A 16,902-nucleotide genomic window follows, 5' to 3' on the forward strand; every position below is an offset into this window, starting at 1 on the left:
TGTCAGCTTGAGTTGTTTTCGTTGGAGCAGAGAAGATTGAGGGGCGACCTGATCGAGGTGTACAGGTTTATGAGGGGCATGGACAGGGTGGACAGGGTTCAGCCATTCCCCTTAGTTGATCGTGTCATAATATACACAAAAGTATATGATGATGCACAGACAGACATTGATTGACACACAGGATGACCAATTAACACACAGGACACAGCAGCCAATCACCAGACAGGACACGGCCACTATAAAGCCACAGGGCTCTAGTTTTCCCGCTCTCTTGGGATGCAGCCTCTGAGACAGCCAGAGCCCGTGTAGCAACAACACGAACATCCACCATGTGGTAGCAAGATAGTCTGGTCAGGTTAGCCTCAGGTCTCCAGTCAACTCAGCATAGTGTCAGCCCACAGTTAAGGTACGTTTAACAGTTGGTAGTTCAATAAAATAGAGTTGCATTTCTCCAAGTGTTGGAAGCCTGTCTCTCTCATTGCTACAGTAAACGCAGTCCTCGCAGACCCAGCATACCCACACATCAGATGAGTCGGTTACGAGGGGACACAAGTTCAAGGTGAGGGCCAGAAAGTTTCGGGGGAATTTGAGGAAAAACCTCTTTACCCAGAAGGTTGTGACAGTCTGGAATACACTGCCGAGTAGGATGGTGGCGTACCCAGGTGGGCACTTGGCAAGTCATAACATTCAAGGCTATGGGCCAGGTGCTGGTAAACGGGATTAGTTAGTGTTTTTCATGTGTTGGTGCAGGCATGATAGATTAAAGGGCCTGTTCTACACTATTATTTTGTGATTCTATGAAAATCAGGTTCAACTGGAGACAGTTGCTGTTCCGTGTGGGCAGCTGCCTCGGTGAAATGTGTGTGTTCAAATCTCCACCAGGGCCCATTCCTGCCCCTGGACAATGGTAGGTGCTGTGTTTTGGAGGGTGGAACTTCAGTATTTTGGCCTCCTTCCCCCATTTTGTGAGCATGGTGGCCTGCTCAACCACTGACTGAGTTCCCATCCCTGTGATATCTCTGTCACAAGTCTGTATCTTTAGCTGCCTTCAGCACTCCCTCAGCTCAATGCTGCAAAACCCTCGACCGTCTCTTTGCCTCCCCTCCCCCATCCAAATTTGATAACTGTACCGCTCTCTTGGTTGGCCTCTGATCTTTTGCCTACCATAAATTTGAGCTCATTCAAAACATCCACTGCCTATGTCCTATCCACACCAGGTTCAGTCGTCCCCGTCCTTGATGACCTCCATGGGCTCCAGGTTCCACAATGTCTCAAATGTAAATCATCCGTGGCTCGAAATTCCGCCATGATTTCAGCCCTCACTAACTCTGTAATTGCCATCAGCCCTGTAACGCCCACCTCCCAATTCCTCAAATGGGCTCCTTGTGCGTCCATGAAGGCTGCCCTCCCTTGCCTCACCACTAACAGCCGTGCTTTCAACTGCCCTAGGACTCCTTTGGAATCTGTTCTGGAATTCCTTCCACATATACCTCAGACCCACTTTAAACCTATCACTTTGACTAAGCTTTGGGATGCCTCTTCTACTATCTGCTTCTTTTGCTTGGTGTTAACTCTTTCATTTAAACTTTGTGAAGCATCTTGGGGATTTTTTTCCCCCAACATTAAGAGCCCTCTATAAGTGCACGTTGTTACTGCTGAAACTTGATGACTTAATTATGTTAATATGGTTAAATGACCATGCTAAACAATTCATACTTACTAACTAACAGGTGTTCTATGGGAGAGAGGGGATTTGAGATCTGCACATGGCAATGCTTAATGACACAGGACTAAAAGCGAATTTACAAACATGCAAAGCCAGAAGACTTGGAAAGAACAGCTGGCCCATCAAAGCTCTCTTAGTATCTTAGTGACTCCCCAGCCCCCCACCATCTCACTCACCATCAGTCTTGCAGATTCCCGGTAAATGTAAAGAAAAGAAACAAAAGGCAATTTTATTTTCAAAAAACCCGGAGGATCAGATGTCCCTCAGGACTGGATGAATTCAAGGCCAGGAACAAGGCCTGCTGAACATTTTCACTCGCCCTTTCCCAGTCACAACCAAATGACGGGGCTGGTTGTCTATCGGGTGGGTAGACCTTCAGCATCAGGTCACAGCCATGGAGTGGAGAGGAATAATAATAATAGCTTATTGTCACAACTAAGCTTCAATGAAGTTACTGTGAAAAGCCCCTAGTCGCCACATTCCTGCGCCTGTTCGGGGAGGCTGGTACGGGAATTGAACCCGTGCTGCTGGTCTTCTTCTGCATTACAAACCAGCTTGGAGGGGGGGTGGGGGGGAGTGATAAGTGAAGCTGAAGAGGGAGTCGGAAACTATTGGAAACCGGGGGGAGATTGCGATCTAGAGTAGAATGGAGGTCAGAGGCCAAAGGGGAGCTCATATGTGTTGAAGGGACGATCAGCCCAGTTGAGGATGTGGCTGAAGCAGGGTGAGTTGGATTCAAAAAAGAAACTTACCTCCTGAATGCAGCAGTCCTTGTCACACTTTAGCTGTTGGGTTTTCTGAGGCCTGGAAAACCTGGCCAGCCAGGGTGTAATTTAAAGTGTTAAGTTAAATCTGAGGTACATAAACTCCTTATAATACTGTAAGGAATCATCCACCTTCAGATTGTGAAAATAGATGCCTGTTGCCTATCCGAAGTTTCCCGATACCGTTAACATTTTTCTTTAACAGGCCATGCCAAGGAGCCCAATGTCGAATGAGTTTGACATTTTTATTGTAATCTGATTTAGATTTGTATGCTATTCCTGAAATGAAATGAAATGCAAAGGGCGGGATTATCTGTTGGCTGACACGAAGTCGCGAAACCTGATTGGGCGGAGAATAGGTTCCGATGTTAAAATCGCTGCAGGCGGCAATTTGACGCCAAATCGCTATTCTCCGTGACCTCGACGGCAGCATCAATGCGATCTGGAACGCAGGTACAGTTTACATTTCATGAGTGGGCCTGACCTGGTATTGTCTGGGGCCTCCGCGGTGCTCTCCCTTTGATGGGCCGAGTTCCCAGCGGTGCGGTTCACTTGTGCTTTCAGCAATCGTGAAACTGGCGTTGTGGCTGCTGAGGGAGAGGGGGTATGGAAAGTGTCTAACATCGCCATAGTTTACTGACAGTTGTGCCATTGTCCGGGGAGCCCCTGCCAGGGCTAGGGGGAGTAGTGGGGGGGTGGCCAGGAGGTGGGCTGTGGGGTCGGGGTGGATGGACAGGGAACACCATTGCTGCAGCCGGAAAGGCAGCCATGCCGCTGCACACATCGCTGATAGCCCGCTAAACTCAGGGCCAAGGGTCGTATTGGTGTCCCCCCAGGCCAACCCATCAGCTGTATGGGCGTGCTCCAGCACAACCAGTGCTATCTTGTTGGCTGTGGTGAGTGTGTGGGGGGGCGTGAAGTGTGTATATATGCGGCTGCAGTTTGTCAGTCACCCAAGTGTCATTCATGGACCCGGCGAATCCCGCACCGTTTTTCATTGGAATCAATTGTGTTCCACATGGCGCCGGTGTTAGCCCCTCCGCAGTTGCTGAATCGACCCAGTTTCGGCGCCAGTTTTGCTGTCATACAAATCCATGAATCCTGCGTCTGTGGCAACACTTCGCCTTAGAAACAGAGAATCCCGCCCAAAGTAACTTGCTTGCAGGAGAGATGTGGGTGGAGCTAGGTATCCGAAGCTCTCTTTAAAGAAAACACCATTCTTGTATCAGAACATCCCGGAACTTTTAAAAAGTATATATTTTAATTCAAACACAATCAACGAATCATATCGCCATCCAAAGACACAACTAAATTACAAACAGTTGGTCATTTTTCCCATTTTCTCCCCTTACCTAATGCAACATCCCCCCCCCCCCCCAAAACCACCTACACTCCACCTGCTGGCCAGAAATAGATCCTTGAATAGAAACCAAAACATGTCTCCATCTATTTTTTTAACTTTAAAGTAGCCATTTGTTTTCCAATTAAGGGGCAATTTAGCGTGGCCAATCCACCTCCCCTGCACATCTTTGGGTTGTGGGGGTGAGACCCACACAGATATGGGGAGAATGCGCAAGCTGCACATGGACAGTGAACCAAACCCGGATCCTCGGCGTCTTGAGGCAGCAGTGCCAACCGCAAACAATCTTCATCTTACATAAAACCCTTCTTCTGACCCTCTAAGAGTGAACTTAATTTGTTCCAATTGTAGGAATTACAACCGTTCTGCCACTCTCGGAGTTGCTGCTGATTTCGATCCCAATAGGATTCGTTGTTGGCCATTCAGAGTGGTGAAGGCCACAATATCAGCCCCACCGTCCCTCACTTGCGCTATCTCCCTCGTGGCCAGCTGCCACCTTAACTGATGGGCTAACAGACGGCTGGCCTTCTCCCCATACTCATAGAACACTCCCCTTGAGCGACAAAGCTGGCCCACCACCTTCCCTGCCACCACACAAACAACTGGCGCCCCCTGCCAGAACCCCACTCACCATCACGTGCTTCCCTCCCGGGTCACGCACCTCGCAGGGGTGGTGGTGGGGCTGGTGAAACACGTGCCATGGGGAACTGAAACTCAGCGGGGTCAAACTTACTTGCCCAAAGCTGACCTCTGCCTTGGTGACTGCCCTCTCTCAGGGCCCACCAATCAGATCCAGTGTCCGCAACTCTGTGCGGTGAGGGGACGCAGGTCTGGCAGTCCCACTTCAGTCTTTTCCCTCTCCCAGTGGTTGTGGGCTGCCTTCTCCTGGGGGTGGGGGTGACAGAAAATGCACAGTGTTAGACAGTCGGACGCATGTAGCACAGTGGGTGGGGAGCCTTCATGGCCTGGGCACCCGGCCATGGCGGCCGGAATGTGTGCTGGCATGTGGTGCGGGGTGTGGGTTTGGTCGCCCTCTGGGTGAGGAGGAGGGGCTCCCAGTGTTTGGGACAGGGGTTAGTGCTAGGGACACAGTGCTGCCTACTCACCCTGGCCTGCCTGATGAGGTCGTACAATGTTTTCCTGCACTGCTGGCTGGTTCTCGCGGTGTTGCACATGGCACTCATGACCCCTGTCACCTGTGCCCAGGGAATGTGCACGGAGTGGGGTGGCAACCACTTTCCACCCCGGGCTACAGGTGGCCTACCTCTCCTCCACAGCATTCAACAGGGTCTCGGGTTCAGCATCAGTGAACCGGGATGTTGCTCTTCTTGCTGCTATCTTGTTGGCTGGGATAGTGTGTGTGAGGAGTGGAGTGCTTATTTGCAGCTGCAGCTTGTCAGCCTTTTGAGTGTTAATCTTTAATTGGACACTGGTTTCCATTGGAAATGGTGGTGTTCCACATAGTGCCGGCAGGCTAGCCCATTAATGGTTGAAGAATTGCTCTGAGAGCGCTGAAAATTTTGCTGTTGTAGATGTCCATTGATTTATTCCCACCATCAACACTTAATGAAACGGAGAATCCCGCCCAATGTTCCTTGTCCTTAAAGGTCATGCAGAGCCTGTTCGAGGACAACATCCTGAACCGGACATTGCTCCGAATAAGCGCCACCTTTGCCATATTAAAACCCGCCAGCCCCTTGTCCAGGTCAAACCCAATGTCCTAGAACAAAGAACAAAGCCAATTACAGCACAGGAACAAGCCCTTCGGCCCTCCCAGTCTGCGTCGATCCAGATCCTTTATCTAAATCTGTTGCCTATTTTCTAAGGTCTACTTCTCTCTGTTCCCCACCTGTTCATATATCTGTCCAGATGCATCTTAAATGATGCTGTCGTACCCGCCTGCACCACCTCCGCTGGCAAAGCATTCCAGGCACCCGCCACCCTCTGCGTAAAAAACTTTCCACGCACATCTCCCCTAAACTTTTCCCCTCTCACCTTGAAATCGTGACCCCTTGTAATTGACACCCCCACTCTTGGAAAAGGTTTGTTGCTATCCACCCTGTCCATACCTCTCATAATTTTGTAGACCTCAACCAGGTCTCCCCTCAACCTCCGTCTTTCCAATGAAAATAATCCTAACCTACTCAACCTTTCTTCATAGCTAGCACCCTCCATACCAGGCAACATCCTGGTGAACCTCCTCTGCACCCTCTCGAAAGCATCCACATCCTTCTGGTAATGTGGCGACCAGAACTGCACGCAGTATTCCAAATGTGGCCTAACTAAAGTCCGATACAACTGTAACATGACCTGCCGACTCTTGTACTCAATACCCCGTCCGATGAAAGCAAGCATTCTGTATGCCTTCTTGACCACTCTATCGACCTGTGTTGCCACCATCAGGGTACAATGGACCTGAACTCCCAGATCTCTCTGTACATCAATTTTCCCCAGGACTCTTCCATTGACCATATAGTCTGGTCTTGAGTTAGATCTTCCAAAATGCTTCACCTCGCATTTGCCTGGATTGAACTCCATCTGCTCTGCTCAACTCTCCAATCTATCTATATTTTGCTGTATTCTCTGACAGTCCTCCTAGCTATCTGCAACTCCACCAATCTTAGTATCATCTGCAAATTTGCTCATCAGACCACTTATACCAGGGGTGGGCAAACTACGGCCCGCGGGCCGCATGCGGCCCGCCAAAGGTATTTCTGCGGCCCACCAAGTCATTAAAAAAAAAAAAAAAAAAAAAAATTTTTTTAATTTAAAAAAAAAAATTTTTTTTTTAAGGTTAATGGGGGGGGGGCTGTTGGGTTACTTACTGGTATAGGGTGGATAAGTTGACTTGAGTAGGGTGATCATTGCTCGGCACAACGTCGAGGGCCGAAGGGCCTGTTCTGTGCTGTACTGTTCTATGTTCTATATGAGGCGCCCAGAATCATAACCGGGTGAAGTAATTATTTTACTTAATATACTATGCGGCCCTTTGTGAATTGTGAATTTCTGAATGTGGCCCTTGCACGGAAAAGTTTGCCCACCCCTGACTTATACCTTCGTCCAGATCATTTATGTATATCACAAACAACAGTGGTCCGAGCACGGATCTCTGTGGAACACCACTAGTCACCTTTCTCCATTTTGAGACACTCCCTTCCACCACTACTCTCTGTCTCCTGTTGCCCAGCCAGTTCTTTATCCATCTAGCTAATACACCCTGAACCCCATACAACTTCACTTTTTCCATCAACCTGCCATGGGAAACTTTATCAAATGCTTTACTGAAGTCCATGTATATGATATCTACAGCCCTTCCCTCATCAATTAACTTTGTCACTTCCTCAAAGAATTCTATTAGGTTTGTAAGACATGACCTTCCCTGCACAAAACCATGCTGCCTATCACTGATAAGTCTATTTTCTTCCAAATGTGAATAGATCATATTCCTCAGTATCTTCTCCAACAGTTTGCCTACCACTGACGTCAAGCTCACAGGTCTATAATTCTCTGGATTATCCCTGCTACCCTTCTTAAACAAAGGGACGACATTAGCAATTCTCCAGTCCTCCGGGACCTCACCCGTGCTCAAGGATGCTGCAAAGATATCTGTTAATGCCCCAGCTATTTCGTCCCTCGCTTCCCTCAGTAACCTGGGATCGATCCCATCCGGTCCTGGGGACTTGTCCACCTTAATGCCTTTTAGAATACCCAAAACCTCTCCCTTCCTTATGCCGACATGACCTAGAGTATTTAAACATCCATCCCCAGCCTCAACATCCGTCATGTCCCTCTCCTTTGTGAATACCGATGCAAAGTACTCATTAAGAAGCTCACTCATTTCCTCTGACTCCACGCATAAATTCCCTCTTTTGTCTTTGAGTGGGCCAATCCTTTCTCTAGTTACCCTCTTTCTCCTTATATACGAATAAAAGGCTTTGGGATTTTCCTTAACCCTGTTAGCAAAATGTATTTCATGACCCCTTTTAGCCCTCTTTATTGCGCGTTTGAGATTTGTCCTACTTTCCCGATATTCCTCAAAAGCTTCATCAGTTTTGAGTCGCCTCGATCTTATGTATGCTTCCTTTTTCATCTTAGCCAGTCTCACAATTCCACCCGTCATCTATGGTTCCCTAATCTTGCCATTTCTATCTCTCATTTTCACAGGAACATGTCTGTCCTGCACTCTAATCAACCTTTGCTTAAAAGACTCCCACATTTCATATGTGGATTTACCCTTAAACAGCTGCTCCCAAAACACATTCCCGAGCTCCTGCCGAATTTTGTTATAGTTGGCCTTTCCCTAATTTAGCACTCTTCCTTTAGGACCACTCTCGTCTTTGTCCATGAGTATTCTAAAACTTATGGAATTGTGATCGCTGTTCCCAAAGTAATCGCCGACTGAAACTTCAACCACCTGGCCAGGATCATTCCCCAATACCAGACCCAGTATGGCCCCATCCCGAGTTGGACTATTTACATACTTCTCTAAAAACCCTCCTGGATGCTCCTTACAAATTCTGCTCCATCTACGCCTCCAACACTACATGAGTCCCATTCAATGTTGGGGAAGTTAAAATCTCCCATCACAACCACCCTATTGCTCCTACATTGTTCTATAATCTGTCTACATATTTGTACCTCTACTTCACGCTCACTTTTGGGAGGACTGTAGTAAAGTCCCAACAATGTTACTGCACCTTTCCTATTTCTTAGCTCTATCCATATTGCCTCAGTGCTCGAATCCTCCATTGTGCCCTCCTTAATCACAGCTGTGATATCATCTCTGACCAGTAATGCAACTCCTCCACCCCTTCTACCTCCCTCTCTATCCCTCCTGAAGCATCCATACCCTGGGATATTTAGTTGCCAGTCTTGCCCATCCCTCAACCAAGTCTCAGTAATACCAATAACATCATATTCCCAGGTACTAATCCAAGCCCTAAATTCATCTGCCTTACCTGCTACACTTCTCGCATTAAAACAAATGCGCCTCAGACCACCTGTCCCTTTGCGATCATCATCTCTTCCCTGTCTACTCTTCCCCTAGTCACATTCAGTTTATTATCCAGTACCTTACTGGCTTTAATTGCTGCTTCTTTACTGACCTCTAACTTCCTAATCTGGTTCCCACCCCCCTGCCACATTAGTTTAAAACCTCCCCAACAGTGTTAGCAAAAGCACCCCTGAGGACATTGGTTCCAGTCCTGCCCAGGTGTAGACCATCCGATTTGTAATGGTCCCACCGCCTCCAGAACCGGTTCCAATGTCCCAAAAATCTGAACCCCTCCCTCCTGCACCATCTCTCAAGCCACGTATTCATTCTGACTATTCTTAAATTTCTACTCTGACTGTCCCGTGGCACTGGTAGCAATCCTGAGATTACTACCTTTGAGTTCCTACTTTTTAACTTATCTCCTAACTTCCTAAATTCTGATTGTAGGACCTCATCCCATTTTTTACCTATATCGTTGGTGCCTATATGCACCATGACAACTGACTGTTCACCCTCCCCTTTCAGTATGTCCTGCAGCCGATCTGAGACATCCCTGACCCGTGCACCCAGGAGGCAACATACCATTCGGGAGTCTCGTTTTCGACCACAGAAACGCCTGTCTACTCCCCTTACGATTGAATCCCCTATGACTATAGCCCTGCCAGTCCGTTTCCCGCCCTTCTGTGCAGCGGAGTCAGCCACGGTGCCATGAGCCTGGCTACTACTGCCTTCCCCTGGTGAGTCATCTCCCCCAACAGTATCCAAAACGGCATACCTGTTTTGGAGGGAGATGACCGCAGGGGACACCTGCACTGCCTTCCTGCTCTTTCTCTGCCTTTTGGTCACCCATTCCCTGTCTCCCTCACCAATCCTAATCTGCGGTGTGACCAACTCACTGAACGTGCTATCCTGGTAGATCTCAATCCGCTGACCCTCCCAATTACAGTCTTGCGTCGACTTATCCTACCCCCAAATCCCTCCTTCTCTTGAAGCCTATGATTCTGGACAATCACCACCCGTGGTGGCTCCCAGCTCTTGGCCTCTGTCGCTGGGTTTGCTGGTCCCAGTCCATCTCCAGGGGCTTCCCAATGACCCCTCCTCGACCAACTTCGCAAACATTCTTGACAAATAGTCCATGGAATTCCCTCCACCCCCCCTCCTGCAATCCTAGTTCTGTCGTCTGGACCGATTCTCCTGATCGTCCATCTTTGCCTGCAACACCTTGCAGGCCTTTCCCAGCACTACCACCTCATCATCCAACAACACGATCTGATCGCTCTGATCAGTTACCACCCTTTCCACCTCACGGATCTCACGTCTTGTGACTCCAAATGTTTCTCCACCCTTTCCAAATTCCGGCGAAGAGGGGCTACTGCCCCTTCAGTCGCATTGGACTAGCCCTCTTGCATCTCTAGCTGATTATGCCTAAACTCCCCCTTGATGAATTCCGTCATCTGCTCCACAGGCAATGGGGTAGGTCATGACGACGCTCCCGACTCCATCATGCACTCAGATGCTGTGCCAAGTGGATCCTCCACCTCTTGGGCCAAGGCTTTACGCAACTTCTTCCGGGTGTTGTAGCTCGTCGACATTCCACTTTGGAGGAGAAACTAACTCCCTCCAATTATTTTACCCTTTTTCCAAATACAGCGCCCATTAGCTGGGTAGAAAGGGCCAAAACTGAAGCCTTCAGGCAGGAGCCATCCTGTATGCAATCGATCAGCTCAAGGCCGCCACCGGAAGTCGCCAGAACACCTCAGACCTAAGCATAATTAAAAATAAATTAGCTGAGATTTTCAAAATACCTGTACTCATGATCAACAAATTTTCTCATAATCAGGCTTGTAAAATTAAGCAAATATGAAAAATATACTCTGATTCTCACGGCTAGATTATTATCAAATTGATGTCTTTTGTTATTTTATAAATTTTGTGAAGCTTTGCCTCAAAATAATTTCTAAACACGATTTTAAAAGTAAGACTCGGATCTAAAATTTACACTTTGTTGCAAAGGTATGTTCTGTTTCTTCTGAAGGTCTCCCACAGATCCTTGATCATCAAGTGATGTTTAAAGTAGGTCTGGTTTCTTGACGTTTGATAGATTGAATTAAATAACGACCCGTATAGATAAGGAAAACGGGGTTGGCTGTTAAGGAAGGCCATGAGTTAAAATGACCATTTTAATAATCCAATACCTGGCCTGAGAATATAGTCAGAATAATTCCAATTTAATTTTGGATAAAGTTATTAAATGTGTTTTTTGGGCTGCAATGTAATTGCCTCATTTGTAGAATGGAATTAACCCATCATCAACCCAAATTCAGTTTTTGATTAGGTTAGCTTTAGAGCAAAATAATATAATTGGTGCAATCTTTAAAGAGCTTAAGTTTCAATTTCCCGTAGTGTAACATTATTCATCAATATAGAATTTTACTTTACTGACTGCAAGGTGCATATTTTTGTGGTATATGCTTTCTTCAAGAAGCCACTGTAAATTATTAAAGTCATGATGTATGGCCATTTTTCTCATCTCCTCAAATGGATCCACCAAATGGATATTGTTGACATTGAACTGTTGTATGAATATTTACATGGACAAAGGTGGAAAAACATCAATAGTCTGCGGGCCTTTGCTGGAGTTTTACTCTTCAACACTTCACAGCATGCCTGGACTTAAGAGCAGAAAATAAATTCCATCTTTGCAGCTCCCAAGAATAAAGATGGATTTACCTTGCCTGATTTGTATAGCTTCATTATTCTAAGGCTTGCTTTGCTTCTTAATGAAGTATTATTGAAGGTGAAGCACTCCAGATCTAATAGAACAACATCATTCCCTTTTTTCCTGGTTTACTCTGTCTTTCACGATTTCAATTTAATCAGGTAATTCCTGTGGCTTGTTCAGAACAATTTTAAAATTCTCCTCAACATACTTAACTCTCGAGGCAAGGGCTAAGGAGGAATTTGAAGACTGGCCGCATCTTATGGAGACAGTTTATCATGTCTAATTGCCATTCGGGCCCAATTGGTTGGCCACCGGTAGCGTGTCTTTGCATGATGTGTAGTACATCATTATATTTTCTTGCGTTATTTATTATTTTTTTTTAATTTAGAGCACCCAATTCATTTTTATTTTCAATTAAGGGGCAATTTAACATGGCCAATCCATCTACCCTACACATCTTTGGGTTGATGGGTGTGAGACCCACACAAACACGTGGAGAATGTGCAAGCTCCACATGGACAGTGACCCAGAGCCGGGATCATATCTGGGACCCCGGCGCCATGAGGCAGCAATGCTAACCACTGCGCCACCGTGCTGCCCTTCTTGGGTCATTTATGAGAAAAGATGAATCTGCAATAAACAGGTGAACATGAGTTCCTTAAGAGCCCCTTGAGAATCAGTGAGCAGGACTGTTAGACACCCTAAGGGGTCAAACTTGGAGCCAGAATATTTGTGCCACTGGATGACATGGCGGTTTTCCAGCACCGTCCTGCCACTGGGCCATTTTCCTGGAGGTTGGATGGGGATTGCAAGGCCTCCCGCGCACAACTGACAGGTAACCAGTCAAGGGTATCAAAGGTCAATTGAGGACTATTGTCAGAACATTTGGAATTTTCCAGTCGGTCTCCGCATATCTTGAGGAGTTGAGGACAAGGCCACCTTGCCTGTAAGCAGCCCCTGCTGGCACACTTGTGGGGCCAATACTCCAGACAGGATTTGAGGTACTGCCTGCCTGCTTGACCATGGCTGTGACCATAGGCCACCCTGAAGAGGGATTCTCCCTTCATAATGCTGGCCCTGTTACCAAGCCTTTTTAAAATTTAAAGTTTAAAAAGTTGGAGAGAAAGCGCACCTCCAATGGCCTTACAGATTTAAAAACTTGCCTGCTGTCTGTGACTGGACAATGGGCCTGTGCTCTGGACAATAATTGGTTAATTCAGCAATGTTAGTCACTGGATAACCATTTCTTACTAAGTGCAGGATTGTCCTGTTTTGGGCAGCATGATAGCACAAGTGGATAGCACTGTGGCTTCACAGCGCCAGGGTCCCAGGTTCGATTCCCCGCTGGGTCACTGTCTGTGCGGAGTCTGCACATTCTCCCCGTTTCTGCGTGGGTTTCCTCCCACAGTCCAAAGATGTGCAAGTTGGGTGGATTGGCCATGCTAAATTTCCCTTAGTGACCAAAACGTTCAGGAGGGTTTATTGGGTTACAAGGATAGGATGGAAGTGAGGGCGTAAGTAGGTCACTGCAGACTCGATGGGCCAAATGGCCTCCTTCTGCACTGTATGTTCTATGTTCTGTGTCACCTCCATTTGACTTCAACATTGGGATCACACACCCAAAACCCCAAATCCTGCCCAATGTCTCATCCATCTCACCCAAGTTGTTAAACACGGAATCCCATAGGTCTTGCCTTCCAGATGTATGTCATCGGATCTTTCGTTCACGTTTTCTCCCCACCCCACTCCAAAGAAAAACCGAATTTCGCTTTTGCAAATTAACAGCAATATTCACAAGAATGATTTCTCCTTTTGCACCAAATAGTTTCATGGATCACTGAGAACTGTTGGATTCTGATCTGAGTGTGATATATAACAGCAGGAACCTTTCGTTGTATTTGAGGTTATTTATCCAGTCAAGTAAAAATAAAATCCTGAGGACATGATTTCAGTGTTTGCCAGAATGTGAATTATACATATTGCTTTTGTTAAATTTTCCCCTACTCCACATGCACTTCTGTGAAATTCTCTGGGATGTTCTTGTGAAAACCCATTTATCTGTGTTTGTTCAAGTTCACTCTGTAGCATGTTCCCAAACTGGCATCCCTGTATGTGAAACTGTGGTGAATGTATTCACCTAATGCATGAGCTGTCTGTATGATACTGTAACCTGTGACCTAGAAGTGGTGATATGAACTACTTCCAGGTCCTGCACTGTAACCCCGGTGGGCTCCGCCTCTGGCTCCGCCCTCACCGGGGCCATATATAGACCAGCCACCTGTGGGTGGCACTCATCTGTGCAACCGACTCTGTCTCGGCAAGTTCATGATTAATAAAGCCCAATGTTCACTCGCTCTCTCAGTCTCTCAGTGAATTGATGGTACATCAGAAATGTAAGTTGACATATGTTTGGGTGAAAACGGATGTGAGTTGTTCCCTCACATCCATTGTCCCCAAAGAGGTGATTTTGCACAAATGACTTTGTTGATACACTATTTTATTGCAAACCATTTCCATGGTGAATAGCCATGTTAAATCCTGCTGATATCCTGGGGCTTGAGTAAAATATGGAGAAAACATGCTAGTTTTACACCAGTTGTCAAAAGGCTGGTGGAGTATTTTCAAAGCCCGATGAGTTTATATTCTGGTGTATAATTTCATTGAAGCACATCCTTAGATTTGATCATTTTGTTTAATTCATATATGGCCAGAATTTAGAGCTCAGCCAAAACGCCATACGCTGCAACGGGAACGCAAAATCCCACCGACGTGAACGGATGGAGAATCCTGCTCTTTTTGTGTCGCCTTTTCAAGAATGTTTCCAATTAAAGGCCAATTTAGCATGGCCAGTCCACATATTTGGACTCTGGGGGTGAGAGCTACGCAGCCAATGAGCAAACTCCACACGGACAGCGACCCATGATCGAGCCCCATTCCTCGGTGCCGTGAGGCAGCAGTGCTAACCACCGTTTCGCCCTTGTGTCTCTTTTACAATAATGTTTCCACTGAAGGTTACTGGTGCACATTGTTCAGTAATTTGAGACATCTATTGATTTCCTTACGTGTTCTGTTAATCTAAATGCATGAATCGTACATTTTCCAGAGATTATTTTTGAGTTGTAGATGCTGAATGCTTGAGATATGATTCAACCTGATGTAAAGATTGCATGAATATGAATTGAATCCATTTAGATTTAATGGGAAACATCAGAGCTTTGTTTAATTCAGAGCACAGATTGGGAAATGGATGCTTAACTCACCACACTGAATAATTTTGCCAATATTGTGTAGTCTACTTTGTCATGGTCTGTACCTTTTCATTCATTTCAATACTGCATTAGGGCATTTCCTTTGGGAAGGGATCATTCTGCAGATGCTGCAGTCAACATTTTGCAGCACAGCATGCTGCTCCCAAATGCGAATCGTACTTTCAGCAGCAGCAGGCAGGCAGGCAGAGGAGAAGGCCAATGGAGGCCAGTGGGCGAGGGTGACATACTCAAAAATTACAGAAGCCAGTGCCTTTGAAGAAACTGGCTGCCCAGGGAGACAGCAACATCAATATGTGACATTGCATCCAATTGTGTAGGTGGACACAATTGTAGGTAGATGCCTAGGGCCTTGAAGGTGACAAAGGCCCAGAATGTCTTAATCACGGGCTCCTTCCAGATCTTATCTGGGGACCTGTGTGAGATCTCACAGCATCACTGCACCATGATGGTGACATGTCCCTTTTTGGTGTTCCCATGCATTAACTTCACTTACTGGCAGCAACGTCAGTCAGCACAAGTAATACAGTTTTGATTGAATAAGTAATACCTGGCCACTGGACTGATTGGTGCGTCCTCGCACAAAACTTTGCAATTCCTAATTGTCCTTGGTGAAGTCTTTGAAGAATGTCAAGCTGAAGGGCTCTCGGTATGATTAATCTCTCATTGAAGACTGGTAAGCTGTCATTGACAGTAAGCTATTTGCACTGTTCAAAATACTGGTGCAGTATTGGATTACTGGGGATAGAGTCTGGCCATTCTGCCAGACAATATTCTCAGATTTTGAACACATTCTTTATTCTGTTTATGAGCTTACTTTATTTCCTGCAACTTTCTTACAATTGCCAGCAAGTGCTAAATGAATAAGGACATATATGCTTCAACCTCCTTGATGAAGTCTAAATCTTCTTGTTATATTCCTTCTGATCATTCTTGTGACAGTGTGTCCGTTGTGGTTTGATATTTTCCTTGAACATACTCTGTGATGGAGTTGTATCTCATCAATGTTAATCTGAACCACTGATTCTGGGCTACATCTTCTTTTTACAAGGACACCTACTATGATCTTTGACTTCCCAGCCACATACCCAGCTGTGTACTGGTAACACATCTGCCGAAGCCTGAACCTTTGAATCGGTGAGGGTATTTTGACAATCTCTGTGGAATTAAAGAGGGCAATTAATGGTTTATGGTCAGGTTCAATGGGCTGGATTCTCCCTTCCTGACGCTAAGTGCCGGCACCAAAGGAAGATCCGTGGTGTTTTATGATGGGACAATTGGTGCCAAACCCGCACCGTTGCCCCTCCCGGTGAGGGGCGAGCATGGTGCCACATGGAACACCCATGGAACATGCAGAAAATGGTCGGAGAATGCCGGGTCCGTGCTGTACATGCGCAGTGCTGACAAGCTACAGCCGCACATACATCTACATAGCCCACACATGCACCGAATGCGCCGGAAAAGATGGAGCGGGCTGTGCTGGACCTGGACCATGTATCCGCCAACCCTGAACACGCAGCCCACATCCTGGCTTTCCCCACCACTATCCCCAGCACTGGCAGAAGCCCTCCGGCCAGCGGCACAGATCCCAGGTGGGTGGTGCCACTGGACACTATTCCACATCCTCTCTCTCCGCAGCCACCATGCCAGGCTCATGACCGGTGAGACCACACATGGCCCATTCTGTCGGGAACTTGACCATCGGAGGTGGAGCATCGCGGGTGGGCCTGCTAATGACATTCCAATGGGATTGTAACTGCGTGGGGCGTGCGTCCCAATGACGCCGATTTGGAGGGGGCGGAACATTGCGCCCGTCGTTGAACCGGCGCCTGCCGCGATTTTGAAGTCGGGAACCAGTCTCTGCCCAATCGCCATTCCTGATTTCGGCGTCGGGCACTGGAGAATTCCGGCCAATATGAAAACGTAAACCTATAAAGTGGTTGGGGAATCTCTTTACTGTCCATGTGACTGCCAATGCTTCCTTCTCAACAGTTGCACAGGCAGAGGCACTGGACGGAACGGGAGATGTGCAACCAAGCAATAGTCACCTCCTATTGTGAGGCAAAGGTGC

The sequence above is a fragment of the Scyliorhinus canicula genome, chromosome 1, assembly GCF_902713615.1.
Source record: "Scyliorhinus canicula chromosome 1, sScyCan1.1, whole genome shotgun sequence".
Lineage (NCBI taxonomy): Eukaryota > Metazoa > Chordata > Chondrichthyes > Carcharhiniformes > Scyliorhinidae > Scyliorhinus > Scyliorhinus canicula.